Below are 5,944 nucleotides of genomic sequence, written 5' to 3'. Positions count from 1 at the left end.
GGTTGAAAGTAATGGAGGCATCCACGGAATCAATGAGATGTCTATGAAGGGAGAAATCGTCAGGAGGCGCAGAATCAAGAGAGAGGAGATCAAAATATTTGGCCCACGAAGCGGGACCAAACAAGGCTTGATAGGTAGCAGAACTGGAAGGAATCGAGCGAGGGCGGCCGTGACGAGGACGGCGGTGAGAACCCCCAGAGAGAGAGGGGTTAAAAGGCGCAGTAGTTACAACTAGAGAAGGAGCCGCGCCAGGGGACGAGGTAGTCACCACTGGGGGCTTGGGGCTCGACCCAACCACAGAGGAGGGAGGGGAGCCAGGGGAAGGAGTCAGAGAGGCCAAAGGAGGAGCAAGGTCGGGGCCCAATGCAGCGGAGGCTACAGAGCCCGGTCTTCCAATACGGACCGACTCGGGGGCTTGGTCGCCCACCCCACGAGCCTGAGAAGGTAAGCCAGAAGCAGCCGAAACAGGGGTTATCATCTTGACGAAAAGAAGAATTCACTCACGAATGTGCCCCCACACCCACCATGGAGCCACAATTAGAGGCAGGACACCCAACAAGAAGCTATCGCCGATCTTGTCGGGGCCTCCTAGGGGTGCGTCGTGAGTATACGCCCCACAAACGCCACCTTAAGAAACCGACAGTCCGTCGAGATCGGGTTCAGTGACGAAGTGGGGATTGACAATAAAAGGTTCCCCTCGCTCTCGACGTCGGGTACTGCAGTTCTACGGGTGCATGAGTATGCCTCCTCAAGCACCCGGGCGTCAAAATAGAAGAAGTCCATGGAAGAACCAGAACGAGCAAAAGGTCGGCAGGAAACGGCAAGCAGATAGGAGAAGAGGGGGGAGAAAAACGAAACAGAAGGAAAAGGAAAAGGTGCCCAGCAGAATTGGAGAGGACGGCAGCAGGAGCACAAGGCTAGAAAAGGACAGAGGACTGTCCTAAGGAGCATCACACTCCGGCAGCCGCCCACGAAGCCCCCACACGGCGACAACGAGCTGAGCGGGGAGGGGGCTGATGCTTAGAAGTACTTCACAAGACACGTCCTACATTTTCAAAGACAATTTTACGTACTCCGTTTCATGTTCATATTTGTTTTTGGGTGAGGTGACTGGACAAACCAATGGGTAAAGAATATTTAGAACACGAATCAATGGGTACATAGCGTTTCTCTTCTTGCTAATGTGATGGTTCGGGGTCTTTAAGTGGGTAGAATGTAATTATGTGTTAATTGGCTGTTAATTGCTGGTCTTGACTTTTGATGTGTAGGGCCCCGCTGATGTTGAGCCTCCTGTTATTGCTGTATCTGTCGATAATTTATGTCTTGCTTGTTAAGATTTCTCTAATGATGGTTTGGTTGTGTGAGGATATAATATTTTCCTTGATGGAGCCCTGTTTGTGCATTGTTAATCGCCTAAAGAGAGACGATGTTGTCTTGCCTATATGCCGTGGTATGGCCAACGGCCATACCACGTTGGGAACACCGCTTCTCGTCCGATCAGCTAAGTTAAGCAATGTTGGCTTTGGTTAGTACTTGGATGGGTGACCACCTGGGAACACCAAATGCTGTTGGCAATAATGTTTACTGCCCGAAATACTATACATATTAGTGGCTTTAGGTATTGTATGTACTAGCTCTATAAATCCAACATTATGTTTGTAAATCATCTATATGTATTTTTCCCGAATAAAAAAAAAATGAATTTTATATACCGAGATCTTTGGTACTGACAGTCCCCAAGTGGGCATTTGAAGGCATAGACGACGTTGGTTTCTTTCAAGACGTTCTGTTTGGTGTTTGGAGTGTTTTTCATGAGTAGGTTGGCCGTTTTCTAGTTTTGTAGTAAATTGTCAATTGTATCTTCTGATTTTTGTCTGCGGGGATAACATTCCTATAAATATCTTTCAGGACACTCTCCTCCATTTTATGAGACATCGAAAAGAAGTTTCTGTAAAACAGTTCAATAGGAGGTACAAGTGTTGTGTTAGTTGACTTCAGGGGTTGCGCATGGCGTGTCACTTTTGTATGACGTTTTCAACATAACCTTTAGAGAAGCCATTGTTGACTTGGACCTGCCTTTCCCTACAGAGTTCTTCACCGACTTGCTTCCAACCAGAGCAGTGACTGAGAACCCAGTCAACGTAAGCGTTGACAACACACTTTTTCCCTTTCTGGGCAGTCACTGTTGGTATTAAGGCACATTCCTATTTTTGTTTTCTTTGTGTAGACTGTATTGAGGAAGCCACCATTCCTTTTCATTACTGTTACATCTAGAAAGGGCAGCTTTCCATCACTTTCCATCTCGTAAGTGAAACTCAACACCTAATTTTGCTCTAATGCCGCCTTCAGCTGATGCAAACGTCTGACATCAAGTACCTGCGTAAAAATGTCAACATACCTGAAGTATATGGTGGGATTTCAAGTCCATGTTAAATATGACCCTCTGCTCTATGGTGCCCATGTAGAAGTTCGCAAACAGGACACCTAGGGGAGAACCCATGGCAACCCCATCTACTTGCTTATACATGTGCCCATCGGGCCTCAAGAAGGATGCCTCTAGTGCAAGCTTGGAGTAACTTTCTCAGTATGCTCTCTGGTATGTCAAGAGGGGTACAAGCTGGATCACGATACACTGTCCATCATTCTAGGCGTCAGACCATAAATAACAATTTAAAAAATGAACTTTGAAGTTAATTTTTCAATTACCCTCGACAGTGAAGAAAAACGTAAGATATATTGAGAATATTCGAGTTAGAATTAATCATTCTAACTAGAAATTCCCTTTCGGTCACATTCAACAAATGTTTACACGACTGCTACCAAAATATACTAATATTAAAACGCATGAAAACAACAAGAAACCAAGCCTTCACGATTGAATATCGCCAAGATCTGATTCGAAATCAGATACACAAGGCAGCAAATGAGATCAACGATAGCATAGCACAACTACTTCATGCTACAGACCAATGGACAAACACCAACATCGACTAAGACCTCCGTACTTGAATCGACCAACACCTCGACATCCTTACAGATCAACATTGCCACAGCACAGAAACCAGGAGCATCAAGAAACGGACAACATTATTTGGAGGACCTATGGCGATTCCTCGACCCAGAGATGGCTTCTTGAACCTTGCTGGAATCAACCTCACTGAGGACCAAATCACACTCTTGAATCTGGGTACAAACTGTCACGTAATGTCTAGACCAAGTGAGATGGCACGGAAAGTGTTGTTGGCGATCCTAGTGGACGACATATTCGACCTTGAGACGCGAAAGAAGATTACCACTAAAGACACCTTGCAAGCGGAACTTATTGCTGAAGGAGGAAAGATTCGAGGTAACTACAGAAGCACCATACTGTCCCCCCGAGCTCAAAGCGGCAGCTAAGTGCCTTCATGAGAACAAGGAGATAGTCGTCAGAAGAGGTGACAAGTCGCCAATATACGTTATTCTTTAAAAAGATGAATATCTGGAAAAGATGAATATCTGGCAAAAATGAACCTCATACTCTCGACCAAACTAAATTCCAAAGGGTAACAAAGGACACTACAGCCGAATTGAAAACGAAGGTAAATAGATTGATCGAAACTGAACGCCCGGAAATCCAGACCACCTGCCAAAGGTCATTGGGGAATACAAACCTGGTTATGTGTATGGGAATGTCAAGACCCACAAGCCTGGAAACCCACTTCGGCCAGATACCCACACCTACATACAGACTGGCTAAGCGACTGCCTGCCGCCTCCTTATGTACCTTGTGCTTTTAGCCTGAAGTCTCCCAAGGAATTTGATGTGTTACTGCGGGGAGCACTGGCCACAGGAATAAGAGCCTCTTTGGATGTGGAGTCGCTGTTTACCAACGTGCCTGTGGACGAGACAATCAGGATGATGATTGACAGTGTATCGTGATGCGGCTTGTGCTCCTCTTGACATACCAGAGAGCATACAGAGAAAGTTACTCCAAGCCTGCACTAAAGAGGCACCCTTCTTGAGTCCCGATGGGGACATGTATAAGCAAGTAGATGGGGTCGCCATGGGTTCCCCCATAGGTGTCCTATTTGCGAACTTCTACATGGGTACCATAAAGCAGAGGGTCTTAGTTGACATGAACTTTAAACCCACCAAATACTGCAGGTATGTTGGAGACATTTTTATGCAGATACCTAATGTCAGACGTCTGCAGCAGCTGATGGAGGCATTCAAGCACAATTCGGTGTCGAGTTTCACTTACGAGATGGAGAGTGAATGAAGGTGGCCCTTTCTAGATGTAACAGTCATGGAGAGAAACGGTGGCTTCCACACTACAGTCTACATTAAGGAAACGAACATAGGAATGTGCCTTAATACCAACACAGGTACCCAGACAGGTACAAGAGGAGTGTCATCAATGCATACGTCGACCGAGCTCTCACTCACAGCTCTGGTTGGAAGCAGGTCGACGAAAACTCTGTAGAGTAAGGCAGGTCCTAGTCAACAATGGCTTCTCTAACAGTTATGTTGTAGACGTTATCAAAAGAAAGATGAAACGCCATGCAAATTCTGAAGCATCAACTAACACAACACTTGTAACTCCTATTATACTGTTTTACAGGAACTTCTTTTCAACTACTCACAAAACGGAGGAAAGTGTCGTGAAAGATATTATTAATAGGAACGTTATTCCCATAGACAAATCATCAGATACAATTAATAATTTACTACAAAAACAAGAAAACGGCTAACCTACTCATCAAGAACTCTCCAGACACCAAACAGAACGCCTTGAAAGAAACCAAAGTCATCTATGCCTTCACATGCCCACTTGGGCACTGTCAGCCCCAAAGATGTCAGTACATAGGCAAGACAACAACGTCTCTTTCTAGGCGATTAACAATGCATAAAAAGGGCTCCATCAAGGAGCATATAATCTTCTCGCACAACCAGACCATCACCAGAAAAATAAATCTTAATAAGTAACAAATTATCGACAGGTGCAACAACAGGCGAATCGACATCAGCGGGGCCCTACACATCAAAGTCAAAACCAGCAATCAACAGCCAATTAACACAATAACATTCTACCCACTTCAAGACCCCAAACCAGCGCAGAAGCAAGCAGAAAAAATGTATACCACATATATACCCATTGTTTTGTGTTGTCTTTTCCCATTTATTTGTTTTCTGTCACCTCACCCAAAAACAAATATAAGCATGAAACAGTACATAAAAAATCGGTCTTTGAAAATGTGACAAGTCTTGCGAAACGCTTCTAGGTGTCAAACCATAAATAAAAATGTAAAAAAAAAAAAATGAACTTTGGAGAGTTAATTTTTCAATTACCATCAAGAGTGAAGAAAAAATGTAAGAAATATTGAAAAGATTCGTGTTAGAATTATTTATATTACCCTTTTGGTCAAATTCAACAATATTTTATTTTATATTATCTTATATATATATATATATATATATATATATATATATATATATATATATATATATATTAGTATATTTTGGTAGCAGTCTTTCCTGTAGACATATATTATTAAATATGACCGAAAAAGTAAGATTAATAATTCTAACACGAATTTTCTCAATCTTTCGTACATTACGCTTCACTGTTGGAGGTAAATCAAAAATCAATTCTCCAAAATTCATTTTTATTTCTAGTCTGACGCGACACGGGCGCGTTTCGTAAAACTTATTACATTTTCAAAGACTTTAGTTCACAAATACACAACTGATTAGAACTTACGTATCTCCGATTTTATATCTACATTTGAGTGAGGTGGGAGGGGTGATGTGGCATTAACACAAGACAGAACAAGAGGGGATATTAATAGGGTAATAAAAGTATCAACACAAGACAGAACACAAACAATGGGTATTGAATAGAAGTGTTCGTAGAAAGCCTATTGGTCCATATTTCTTGATGCTTCTATATTGGAGCGGAGTCTTG

At 43.1% G+C, this 5,944-nt stretch overlaps 1 non-coding gene across 1 annotated transcript; it reads left to right on the top strand.

Moving 5' to 3' along the window:
* Positions 1 to 1,455: 1,455 nt before the first annotated feature.
* Positions 1,456 to 1,574, top strand: LOC123758117 (5S ribosomal RNA). The gene has a single exon (XR_006772848.1). It is a non-coding gene; the product is annotated as a 5S ribosomal RNA (ribosomal RNA).
* Positions 1,575 to 5,944: the final 4,370 nt, after the last annotated feature.

This window comes from Procambarus clarkii, chromosome 40, assembly GCF_040958095.1.
Source record: "Procambarus clarkii isolate CNS0578487 chromosome 40, FALCON_Pclarkii_2.0, whole genome shotgun sequence".
NCBI lineage: Eukaryota > Metazoa > Arthropoda > Malacostraca > Decapoda > Cambaridae > Procambarus > Procambarus clarkii.
This window is presented reverse-complemented; position numbering and strand designations above follow the sequence as displayed.